At 43.8% G+C, this 13,182-nt stretch overlaps 1 protein-coding gene across 1 annotated transcript in view; it reads right to left on the bottom strand.

The window, feature by feature from the left end:
- The window catches only part of ZC3H12B (zinc finger CCCH-type containing 12B), a 95,997-nt gene extending 83,066 nt beyond the window's left edge, over positions 1–12,931 (bottom strand). The window contains exon 1 of the mRNA XM_054996623.1: positions 12,719–12,931. The gene's annotated coding sequence lies outside the window, so the exon portion shown is untranslated. The remainder of the gene's footprint in view (positions 1–12,718) is intronic.
- Between the last annotated feature and the right edge of the window lie 251 nt (positions 12,932–13,182).

The following is a 13,182-nucleotide window of genomic DNA, read 5'->3' as shown; positions in this document are numbered from 1 at the left end:
AAAAACTTCTTGTGTGTACCAAAGGATAAAAAAACCCCAAATCTTACAGATCAGTATTTGTCCTAATAGTAAGTTACTCCAAACTCATCACACCAATTACTCCAGATTCCAATGTACCACAAGAACAGACCACAAATAAACAACATTATGACAGAGGCAAATAAAAGTAGAAAATGATGGAAGGAGGTGGCTGCTAGCCAACCCAGCCAGACTGTGCTGTGTATGTGATGAGTACGTTGGCTGAATTGTTCATCTTGAGCACAAAATGTAATTTGGATGCTACTACAAACCATCCTAATATGGGCTGAACTCCGTTAGGCAAAATTGTAACTTGTGCTTGTGATGAACAATTCATAAAAATCTGTTCACACCATGCACTATGCAAGCCACCAAGGCTAGAGAAATTTTAGCACATTTAATAAGGCAGTTAAGATATAAACACCTAGACTAATACTGTGAGATGAACAAAATTTATAGTAATTGCTTCTTTATCTTAAAAATATATGAATAAACAAATCTGTACATCCTCTCCCCCCAAATAAAAAAGAATTTTTAAAAAGACACTGCAACTCGGGTTTCATAGCAACATTTGCAGATGCTGTGTTTAAACTTATCTACAAGTTCTGAAAGATAATATTTCTCTAAAAAATTAAACACAGTGGTGTTTATGTTCCATAAGACCAGTCTGGCTGGATCAAACCCAGGAACCATCTGGTTTAGGATCCTGCTTCCCACTGTGGCCAACCAGATTTTTCTAGAAGGCCACACATAGGGCAAGAAGGCAGTATAGCCCCTCCCAACAATTAGTATACTGGAGGGTGCTTTTAGCAACTATGCTTCAAGAAGCAGCACAAACCAGTGTGGTACAGTGGTTAGAATACATTAGGGAGACCCAGGTGGGAATTCTTACTCTGCCACGAAAGCTTGTTGAGTGTCCTCAACACATTTTCCGCCTAACCTACATCACAGGGTTGTTGTGAGGATAAAATGAAGGTAAAGAGAACAATGTAACCTGCTTTTGATACCCATTGGTGAGAAAAGTGGGGTATACTCTCTCTCTCTCTCTCTCTCTATATATATATATAACACATTAGATTTATATACTGCCCTTCAGGACAACGTAACACCCACTCAGAGCGGTTTACAAAGTATGTCATTATTATCCCCACAACAATCACACTGTGAAGTGGGTGGGACTGAGAGAGCTCCTAGAAGCTGTGACTGACCCAAGGTCACCCAGTGTCATGGATGCCAGCATCCATGCCATTCTTGTGTTATACGCCATCACCGTGTTCTGACTTTTATACTGAGAATGATGTAGACAATTCTACCATTGTGGTCTGCTGCATTTTACGCTGCATTTTATATTAAATCACATACTGTATCTTATGCATTGTATGAGAAGACTCCTGAGGGTGTCCAAACTGCTAATATTAATTGCCAAAGGAGCTAGCAAGCTCTTCCTTATCTCTAAGAAATATGCACTTTCATTTCTGCGTGTCCTTGGCTGAGAGCTTGCAGCTGGGTGCTGAAATATATCTGCTCACAGGAGAGAAGATTCCACTGTGTACTTTATCTCAGACTAAACTGTTTTTTGTTCCCATGTAACTTTTTAGGCTTTCGCACTTGAATTCAAAGAGGGGCGGGAGAACGTCTCTCTATATCAGTAGTCCTATTGTTTGACTAGTTACTTCTGTCAACTTCGACCTATGAGTGAACACCTGAACTGTATGGATCTCTAAAAAAGTTTCTTCAACCAATGCACCTGCCTGCTTGCTGTGAGGGACTTGGGGATCTAATTGCCAGGGACTGACACCCTAGGACTGACACCCAGCTGGCTTCAAGCGGAGGAGTGGGGAATTAAACCTGGTTCTCCAGATTAGAGCCCTGCTATTAACCACTACATAAATGCTTCAAGAATCTTCCAACCAGAGAGGAGATAAGTGAAATGTAGTTTTTAACCTTTTAAAAATGACTGAATGACCAAATGAAGCAAAGATGCATGGAGTGTCAATGCTACAGCTTAAACAACTTTGTTAACTAATATATAGAAACTGCAGTACTGCACACATTTTACTTGGAAAGTTCACCTTGTACAGAACATCGCCAATCTCCTACCCCACTATCAAGAGACTGAAAATGACAATAGAGCCAATGTGCATCTATTCTCTCCTCTGTTCCCCCAGACCTTCAACACAGATGCAAATTCACACCTCTGCAAATTTGGATTTGCATACCCTATTGTATCATTTATTGAATGTCTCTGCTGCTGATCATATTGACTTACATACACTATGTAATCTCCCTTGAGTCTCAGTGAGAAAGTTGGACTATAAATAACAAACAAAAAATAAATTTACATCTGCAACAGTTATATCAAATGATCTTTAATCATGGCTTACAAATAAACTTCAAACCCTTCTTAGCATTAACTATGGGTAGTTTAGGCATGTACATTTGCTAGATAATGGTTAGTGCTGACAAGAAAAAGTGAGATGAGGAGATTAAGCAAACCTACAGCCCACTCCCAGTTACTTAATCATAATTAAGAAATGGTTAGTCTTCCTCCTGCACCAGCCCTATACCACTCCGTGCTGTAACCCAACATGTCACAACACTGTCCTATGCAAAACTACTTCTTTCTAAGCCCACTGACTTTAAGGATATAACTCTGTTAAGGATTGCACTGTTAACTAGCTGGTACCTCAGTTTATTCATTTTGGCTGCAATCCACCTCCCACTGAGGTCAATTGTAAGTCTCCCTTTGATTTCAATGGTAGTGAATTGCAGCATTACAAAACAGACATAAATTATCCTACTCACTATATAACTTCATTGCATACAGGTTGCTTTATTTTGCAATACATATTACTGGAGTTCTTCCAAATCAGAAAACTTCTCTAATGGAAAAAATAAAGCTAACATAATTTGAGCATATTAAATGTTCTTTTAGATTATACATTAAAAACACTACATGTAAGAAAGGGTAACATGCATCAAAAGGGAGGGGTGCAAAACAGGATGTACTGACAGAAAACTGTAATTTAGTTTTAAGAGTATAAACCTAACCACAAGAGCTAGTGTTCATGATGCATTCACAAAGAAAGTAACATATTTCAAGCCACTGGCAAAGCAATTGTAAGCAGAGTTACTCCAGCAATGGGCTTAGACTGGAGCAACTTCTGCTGAAGATTGTACTGTAAAACTTTCATGGAAACTCAGTATCCTTACTCTGGAATAATCTTCCATTTTGATAAAGAAATATACTTCCAAGTAAATGAGTTTAGGTTTGAGAATCTGATTTTAGGATTTTGAGTTGTCTTGCAACTCTGACACCAACATCCTGCATACATCACATCCAGAGCAAATTTGCTTAACTTCAGGGGAATTTGTTCTCAGGTAAATGTGCTTAAGTTAAAAACACTACATGTAAGAAAGGGTAACATGCATCAAAAGGGAGGGGTGCAAAACAGGATGTACTGACAGAAAACTGTAATTTAGTTTTAAGAGTATAAACCTAAACACAAGAGCTAGTGTTCATGATGCATTCACAAAGAAAGTAACATATTTCAAGCCACTGGCAAAGCAATTGTAAGCAGAGTTACTCCAGCAATGGGCTTAGACTGGAGCAACTTCTTCTGAAGATTGTACTGTAAAACTTTCATGGAAACTCAGTATCCTTACTCTGGAATAATCTTCCATTTTGATAAAGAAATATACTTCCAAGTAAATGAGTTTAGGTTTGAGAATCTGATTTTAGGATTTTGAGTTGTCTTGCAACTCTGACACCAACATCCTGCATACATCACATCCAGAGCAAATTTGCTTAACTTCAGGGGAATTTGTTCTCAGGTAAATGTGCTTAGGATCTCAGCAATTATTTATTAAGGTCACAATCACATTTACTAAGGGTGTGCACTGGTGAAATATTCGGGTTTCCCACTTCAGGTTTACCTGAAGCGGGAAAAAGATTCGGAATAACCCGAAACGGCAAGCTGCTTTGGATTCGGGTTATCGGAATCACTTCAGTATGCTTTGTAATTATTCGGAGCATACCGAAGTGAGGGGGAAACTGCCACCAAGCCCCCCCACTGAGCCCCCTCCCCCACTTACCTCTCCTGAAGGCAGGAGTTGGCTCCTCTGCCGCCCGCGCCACTTCTTCCACCTTCACAGAGGCCAGCTGGGTGGCGGGGAAGGCAGCAGCTGGCGCCTTTCCACAGCAGCAGTCAGCAGGGTGGTGGGGAAAGCTAGAACTGGCGCCTCCGCCGCCCGTGCGGCAGCTTCGGCCTCTGCAGCAGCCACCTGGACGGCAGGGAAGGCCGCAACCGGCACCTCCGCCCCAGGGAAGACCGCAGCCACAGCCTCTGTTGCCCATGCTGCCGCCGCCAGGAAATCCAAGGTAAGAGGGGTGGGGTGGAAAGGAGCCCTTTAAATAGGCCCCAAAGCAACCCGAATCATTTCGGGAAGCTTTGATACGGTATCAGAGGGCTAGCTACAATAAGAAAAATTTCTACAGATATGTGAGAAGCAAACACAAGGTAGAAGAGGCAATTGGACCACTGTTGGGAATAGATGGAGAAACTCTAATGCAGGACAGAGAAAAAGCAGACAGGCTTAATGACTTTTTTGCCTCTGTTTTCTCCCTGAAGAACTCAGGCACATCTAGAGATAGTAGAAAATGTGGCAGGACACCTGAGTGGCTAATTGACATTGACAGAGAGGTTGTGGAGAGGCATCTGGCTGCACTGGATGAATACAAATTCCCTGGGCCAGATGGGGTGCACCCAAGACTGCTGAAAGAACTTTCTAGAGAACTTGCAGAACCCCTGTCCATCATCTTCAAGGCCTCCTGGAGGACTGGGGATGTCATGGCCCAGTCTGGGCTCAGCGAGAGTGAGGATTCCTCCTCAGGAGGAAGAGGAGCTTTGTGTAGCCAGCTAGAACTCCTCAGGAGAAGAGGAGCTCCATGTAGCCAGCCCTGACTCAGCAGAGGCTGGTAATCAGGAGCCACAGCTACTGGCTAATCGGAGCCTACAGCCAGCAGCTGAAGCAGAGCCATCAGTACTCTCTAGCCCCAGCACCACAGGGGAAGCTCAGCCAGGGACTTCCACAGGGGAAGGTCAGTCAGGGACTGCCAGCACCGCAGGGGAAGCCCAGCCAGGGACTTCCACCCCCCCAGGTTCGCCCACGCGTAAAGAACGCTGCAGACAATGGCTGAGGCTGGAGCTGCAGGGCAGATGGCACAGTGCTCACCTCCTTAACCGACACCAGCTGCTGGAGAGTGATGATAAGTAGCAGTAGGATGGAGCCCCAGCAGCCAGCTGTAATCCATGCCTGGCTATAAAAACTGAGCTGAGGGAACTGCCAGGCATGGAATCAACGTGTCGACTACCTGCAACCACTCTGTGTTCTGTGCCTGCTTCTGGACCTGACGCTATTGGTAATCGACCTCGGACTGTACCTGACCTAGCTCTTGGACTCTGGACTCACTCCTGGCATTAGCTCGTGCTCTGACCACTGCTTTGACTTGGCTCTTGATCCTGAAATTCCCCCTGGACTTGGTGTTGAGGTTTGGACTTGAACCACCCTGCTTGGGGTGGCCCAGCCCGTGACACAAGATTGGAGAAGAGCGAATGTTATCCCAATCTTTAAGAAAGGGAAGAAGGATGACCCGGGAAACCAAAGGCCACTCAGTCTGACTTCTGTTGCTGGGAAGATATTAGAACAGATTTTAAAGGGATCAATCTGTAAGCATCTGAAGGACCACTCAGTGATCCAGGAAAGTCAGCATGGTTTTGTTCCTAACAGATCTTGCCAGACCAACCAGGTTTCCTTCTTTGATCGAGTGACCAGCTTACTGGATCGGGGGAACTCTGTTGACGTGATTTATCTGGATTTCAGTAAAGCTTTTGATAAGGTCCCCCATGACATTCTGATGGGCAAACTGGAAGACTGTGGACTGGACTATAGGACAGTTCAGTGGATAGGGAACTGGTTAGAGGACTGCACTCAAAGAGTGGTGGTCAACGGCATTTCATCAGATTGGAGGGAGGTGTCCAGGGGGGTGCCACAGGGCTCGGTTTTCAATATTTTTATCAATGATCTGGATGAAGGAGTGGAAGGGCTGCTCATTACATTTGCTGATGATACCAAATTGGGAGGAGTAGCAAACACCCAAGAAGATAGAATTAAAATTCAACAAGACCTGAATACTCTGGAGAAGTGGGCAGCTGTGAATAGGAAGCAATTCAACAAAGACAAGTGCACAGTATTACATCTGGGCCACAAAAATGGGAAGCACAAATACTGGATGGGGGATACACTTCTGGGCAGTAGTATATGTGAAAGGGATCTTGGGGTAAGAGTGGACTGTAAACTAAATATGAGCAGTCAGTGTGATGCAGTGGCAAAAAAGGCTAATTCAATCTTGGGTTGTACCATAGTGTCGAAATCGCAGGAGGTCATAGCCCCTCTCTATACTGCCTTGGTCAGGCTGCACCTGGAGTATTGTGTGCAGTTCTGGAGGCCTCACTTCAAAAAGGATGTGGCCAAAATTGAGAGGGTGCAGAGGAGAGAGACAAGAATGATCAGGGGTCTGGAGACTGAGCCCTACGAGGAAAGGCTGAGGGCCTTGGGAATGTTTAGTTTGGAGAAGAGGAGGTTGAGGGGGGACATGTTTGCTCTCTTTAAATATTTGAAAGGCTGTCATTTGGAGGAGGGCAAGGAGCTGTTCCAGTTGGCAGCAGAGGGTAGGACCTGAAGCAATGGACTTAAATTACATGCACAAAGGTATATTAGGATATTAGGAAAATATTTTTCACGGTCAGAGTAGTTCAAAAGTGGAATCAGCTGCTTTGGGAGGTGGTGAGCTCCCCCTCACTGGCAGTTTTCAAGAAGAGGCTGGATGAATATTTGTCAGAGATGCTTTAGGTGGATCCTGCACTGGGCAGGGGGTTGGACTAGATGGTCTCTATTGCCCCTTCCAACTCTATGATTCTGTGATTTCCAAATCGGGGCCATCGTACTGGCCCCGATTAGGAAATACAGAAGCTTCATGAATCGGGCCCAATTTGGGTTTTTTCCCCCCAAATCAGGAACCCTGAGTGCACACCCCTACTAAGGAGTAAGCCCTACTAAACTCAATGGGATTCAGTTCTCAGTATACATGTGCAGAATCTTCTTTAAAAGGAAGCCTGCAAGAAATATTCAGAAATAGGACCAAAACATTACAGAAAGAATGTAGTTAATCCAATGCATTTTTTTCTATAAAAAGACGTTTATGGCAGGGGGATGATTAGTTTATTGCAAGAATCTATATATATGGTCTTTAATAATAACAACAACAACATTTGATTTATATACCGCCCTTCAGGACAACTTAACGTCCACTCAGAGTGGTTTACAAAGTATGTTATTATTATCCTCACAATGATCACCCTGTGAAGTAGATGGAGCTGAGAGAGCTCCGAGAACAAGACCTGAATACAGCTTCTGAGAAGCTGTGACTGACCTAAGGTCACCCAGCTGGCTACAAGTGGAGGAGTGGGAAATCAAACCCAGCTCTCCAGATTAGAGTCCTGTCATTCTTAACCACTACACCAAACTGGCTTTGACAGAAAGTACTCAAAGGGGCAAAAAAGCAACATTATTTTTAAAAAAATACAACCACAACAAACACAATTTTAAAACCACCACATAAATAAAATTAGCAAGCAGCAGGCAAAAAATTCAATATTATAAAAATGAACAGCTGAAAGGATATTAAACACACATATCAGAACGCAATGAACTCTGCCTAGTCGCCTTGTCAACAATAATGATAATAATGCCAGATCAACATGCCTAAGTGGATACTAGGCACAGATACACTTAGGCCATGGCTTAAATTTGGAGAAACAGTCTGAGGAGGAAAGCGTAAAAAGAAATAAAAACATATTTCCATTTTTCATTCAATACTTTCAAGGTAGAAAGTCTTGCGGAACCTTAAAGATCAATAAATTTGTTGTGGCATAAGCTCTTGTGAGCACAGTCCACATTATAAGATGCATTAAGTGTTACATTCAGCTGGAAAAACATTTTCTGGCGGATCATTTCTTATAAAATGGCTACAATTAGTTCTTCCTACAAACTGCTCCTTTATTCCACTTTTGAGAAAACTAAGAAGCCCCTCTCTTTAGATCAGCACACATTTTTCTCTTTAATGCAAAAATTACATAGCCATTTTGATCAAGACTTGGAAGACCTAATGGGCAAGCTTCATGTTACACTTCACTTGTGCAGGGAAGCCCCAAAGGATCGGGCATTTATTGTGTTAACTCGGGACAATTTACGTTAAAGAAGGGATAGGAAAGTAAAGAGTGATTACCCCTTGCTTGCAAAACCCAGACCCACCTACCTGCTTTGCTCCACCCCACCAGCAAAGACATTAGCAGAAATAGGGCACCTATTTCTGATGCCTTTCTCTGATGCCAACTGCTTCCCATTGAGGGTGCAACAGAGAAGAGACTGGACCGCCAGGGTTTCCTCACAGGTGGCTGCTGCATTAATGATTAATTCATGAATTTGGTGTGAGGTGGGGTGGGGGACTTCACAAGATCAGTCAGGTTCCAGTTGCTTAAAGGCTGAACTAATCAAATGCTAATGATACTGTTTATAACACTTCAAAATACTTTTTACAGTTGGGTTTTTATTAATGATCCATATCAAAATCAAATGCTATACACTTCCAAAAATATTGTAACTATAATACAGGGACCTGCATATACATATTACTTCGCCTTGAAAGCTGCATTAAATAAATTCTGCTTAAGCCAAGATTCATTAAGCTAATTCCTGGGTTGAATCCAGTCAGCTTCTCATCCAATCGAGATTCATGCCCATTTCCCCTTTTTACTACAGTTTACATTTCACATTGCTTTTGGTCTGTGCAGGTCTCATGATGCATACCTGTTTTAGTAGTTAAAGAGTACGTCCTCTTTCCTTTTTCAACAGCCAAAAACATCCCACATACATTACCTTTCTGCCCTCCACAAAATTTTTCAATTTTGTGAAAATAATTTCAGATAGATGATAGAGTCCGGTACTTCAATTTGATTCTCAAGCTGTTCCATCCCCTTTGACTAAATTCCAAATGTTCACACTAAACCATTTTATAGAATGAGCTCTGGGCATGAGGGTAATCTCTGGGCTAGAACTCTGCCCAACTGAAATGTTCTTAACTTCTGAGACTTTGTGTAATCCTGTGCCTCGCAGAAATTCTCTTATCAGGGCATGGATATATAAAGCAAGCCTGACCCCTTGGGCAAGGTGGCTGCCCTGAGATGTGGACAGCAACAGCTATGCTACTCTAAAACAGGAACAGGGAAGCCCAATGAACCAGCTGTGGTGTTAGGCCTCTTTTATGCTGTGCTTCTGCCTACTCCCCCAGTTCAACAGACCAGAGGGCAAAACCACACCAAACTAAGTGAGCTTTACAGCTGTGCCAAATGTTCTCCCATGTTGATTTCCAGCACAAAAATAGCACTATCAAAACAGGGGCTCTCTCTCCCGCTCCCATGCCAGGTGACAATTTTTCACCTTCTTCCAGTCTGTAGCTGCTATGGTTTTCCTCTCTCCACTAAGGCAGCACAGCTGTTTCTCAGTACTATGGAGTCTTCCTCCTCAGTTACTCACATGGGTGATCATATAGCACATGCAGCTGATCTACCAAAACGATGCACCAGATCAACATGGTTATGTGCAAATAGCCAATTAAGAAGCTCTGCCCTGCTTCTGAAAATTCCAGAAGAGGAGCCTTGTTTGTTGCAGGAACATAAGACAGAAGTCCAGTGGCACCTAAAGACCAACAATCCTCGATTATAAATGTATCTGTAAAATAACTGTGTGCTTCGTACACATCTGAGGAAGTGAGGTCTGACTCACAAAGGCTTAGTTTGGAATAAAATTTGTGAACCTTTATAGTGCCACTGGGCATTTTGCCTTATTTCCCTTTTAAAAGTAAACATTTTTGTCCCCTTACGAAGCAATCATTTAAAAAGTCAAAAAGGAGCTTTTTTATTTTGCCAAAAATGTTCACAAAGCACATCCTCCCTTTTAACTCACTTCTATAGCATATGTACACAGTGTATAGTGTGCACTACAGTGGCACTCTCATACTATGGACTGTGACTTGCAGCTTACTGCAAACACAGCTGGCCATCACGGGGACAGCCTGTAGAACGGTTCAAATCCCTACTCAACCACAAAGTCTCTTGTGGGGGAGGACTCCATTATTATAATACACATGAGCACCAATTACATTAGGAAATGTACTCATGATGTCCTAGAAGCCAAATATGGGTTGCTCATGAGCAGGTGGAGACCTAGAGTCTCCAAGGTAACATTTTCAAAATGTCAACACTGTCACATGCAAGATCAGCTAGCCAAGCAGAGCTATAAAGCCTGAATACAATGATAAGATGGTGTTGTTGGGAGGGAAATTTACATTTCCTAGACACACAGAACATACCTTGGGGCAAGGGGATATTGCACAAAACAGATGTTCTCCATCTGAATTACAATGAAATCAAACTGCTGGGACTATTTTCTTTTAACTTCAGAAACTCTCAAACGAGTTTATGTGGGGAGGGACATCAATAGGAGTCTGAGGAGCATCTTATTTGGAATAATTCACCCTTTCATGGTGATGTTGTATGTCAGATCCTATGTGGGCAAAGGGTATAAATGCTCACACACAAACTCGTAACAGTTAGGTCAACATGTACAGGGAAAGGCACACACCAAGAAACGCCCTTAAAGAGGGAAATAATATAAAGCTAATGTCCTTTCAGACAATATGGGCAATCGTAGAGCCCAGTAGTAAGAAAAGATATAAGAGATATATAGTCAACAAATCATAGGGACATAGGATTCTTCTCTCCCTACAGATGCCAATTTTCTGCATTTCCTCCCCTGATCTTATCAAGTTAATTGCATTTCACATTGTACCTCCACATCCTATCTTACTTCTTTGCAACACACCTCCCACCTTTTGACTAAGATAAAAAGACTCAGATTTCCATTCCTTCTCGTATCTGACAAAGGCAACTTGCCTCTTGAAAGCTTATATCCTGGAAAATCTTGTTGGTCTTTAAGGTGCCACTGAATTCGAAACTTGCCAGTCAACATATCAGAAACTGTTATAATGTATAGTGTTTCCATGCCTAAATTCTATAGAGAGATTGTGGAAGGTCATATGACAGGTGATAGTAGCCTATACATCAAGAATACAATAAATAAGGATCAAGAGGAACAAATTAATTCTAAAGAGCTTGTAAAATTATTCAGGATGGTGAAAATGAAAGCTCCAAAAGGGTATCAACACAGTTATCACAACTAAACCAAGACATGGTGTTCAAGTGCTTGGAACAAACAGAGGAGAACCACTCTGCCCATGACCTTCCCAGAAACATCTGGATGAGCACTACAAGACAATGTAAAGCCATTTTATGTTCTCAAAGAGTAGCATTCCAGAACTGTTAATTTTTGAGTCAAGCATCTCAACCTAAGCAGCTAATCCTAAACCAGCCCCCAGCCAACATAACAAGAGCCCTGCTGGATCTGAGCAAAGGTCGATCTAGTCAACAGCCAACCAGATGCAAGGTGCAAATATGATGGTCTCTGCTTGGCCCTCTAAGCAGTGATTTCATCCTGTGACATCCATAATTATGCTGTTGTGTGAAACAGCACTTCCTTATAAGAATGTAAAGAGGCAAGATGAATCTAATGATAAGTCCATTGAATCCATCATCCCACTTCCAACAGCAGCAAGCAAATACCCCAACACACCCACAAGTTTGGCATAAAGGTTAATGCCCCCCCCAACATCTGGTATTTAATAAATATATTGCATTTATGGTTCATGGCTATCTTCTACAAAAGTTGCTTAAATCTTTCTAAAAACCATCTTACAGCCCCAGCGAGACATTTAGAGGTATACAGCTCAGTATATGGAGGCTCTACTTAGCCATCACAACTAATCCTTCAACTAATCCTTTTCTACAGCCTTCAAGCAGTTGAAAAGAGCAAGAGACCAGTAGCACCTATAAGACTAACTAAATTTGTGGTGGGGTATGAGCTTACGTGAGTCACAGCTCACTTCTTCAGATACAGTTCCATTCTGTATGGCTAAATGTAGGGCCTGCCATGGAGACAGATGAAGATGGGTACCTTCCTTAGTCTGTCTGTAGCTTTCGTGAGCTGTGACTCCCAAAAGCCTACCACAAATTTTGTTAGTCTCATAGGTGTTACTGCACCCTTGCTCTTTTCTACCACTACCGGCAAACTAACACGGCTACCCATCTTGATCTATACTTCAACAAGTTATCCAGGACCACTAAAAATAACATTTTAAAGAACCCAAAGTACCTCACATGTTGAAGTGGAGGACCTCAGGACATGGCAGTTCCACTAAAACATCCTGGTTGAGATCCTGCCCATTAGACTCCCCCTTCCTCTTCTCACAGACATCTGTTCGATCCACTCTCTTCACTCTTTAAGCCCCAATCTGACCTGGCATTTACCAAGGTATACTGCCCCTGCAGAGTGAAGCTCTCCTAGGCCATCGATGCCCGCGCCCCATCAGGGCCTACCCAGAGCGCCCCAGCTCCTTCACGTGGGAGGCCTTGCCCACCAGGAGGCCGTTCTGCCGCAGAGCCCACCTACCCCACTCCCTCCTCACCCGCTTCTCCTCCGGATGAGGAGCCCAAGGCTCCGTTCGGCGTCCGGCGGCGGCGTCTCGGCTTCGGAGGCCCCGTCGCGGCCGCTCTCGCCCAGCAGCACCCACAGCATAGGGGAGGGCTGGCCTTGGAGCAGGGGGGAGTCCCGCGCAGAGCCGGCCCCAGGGCGACGGGGAGCCGCCGGGCCCCCGGAGCCTCCGCCGCCTCCACCTTTCCCCGGCTTCTTCTGCCGCTTCTTCTCAGCCAGGCCGCTCGGGCGCCGTCTCCTAGCAACCGCTCCCAGCCCCTCCCACAGCCTGCTTCGAGGATGCTGCCGCGCCGCGCATGCGTCAACAAAAGACGGCCTTTGACGCCGCTTCGATTTGGTGACGAGGATGCCGCGATGCTACGCATGCGCGCCTCGTGAGAGCGCAACCCTTGGCGGCCGGGTCCGCTTCGGCTTGGGAAGAGGCAACTTGCGGCACAT

This window comes from Eublepharis macularius, chromosome 13, assembly GCF_028583425.1.
Source record: "Eublepharis macularius isolate TG4126 chromosome 13, MPM_Emac_v1.0, whole genome shotgun sequence".
Taxonomy (NCBI): domain Eukaryota; kingdom Metazoa; phylum Chordata; class Lepidosauria; order Squamata; family Eublepharidae; genus Eublepharis; species Eublepharis macularius.
The sequence above is the reverse complement of the archived record's forward strand: the minus strand, read 5'-3'. Positions and strand labels throughout refer to the sequence as shown.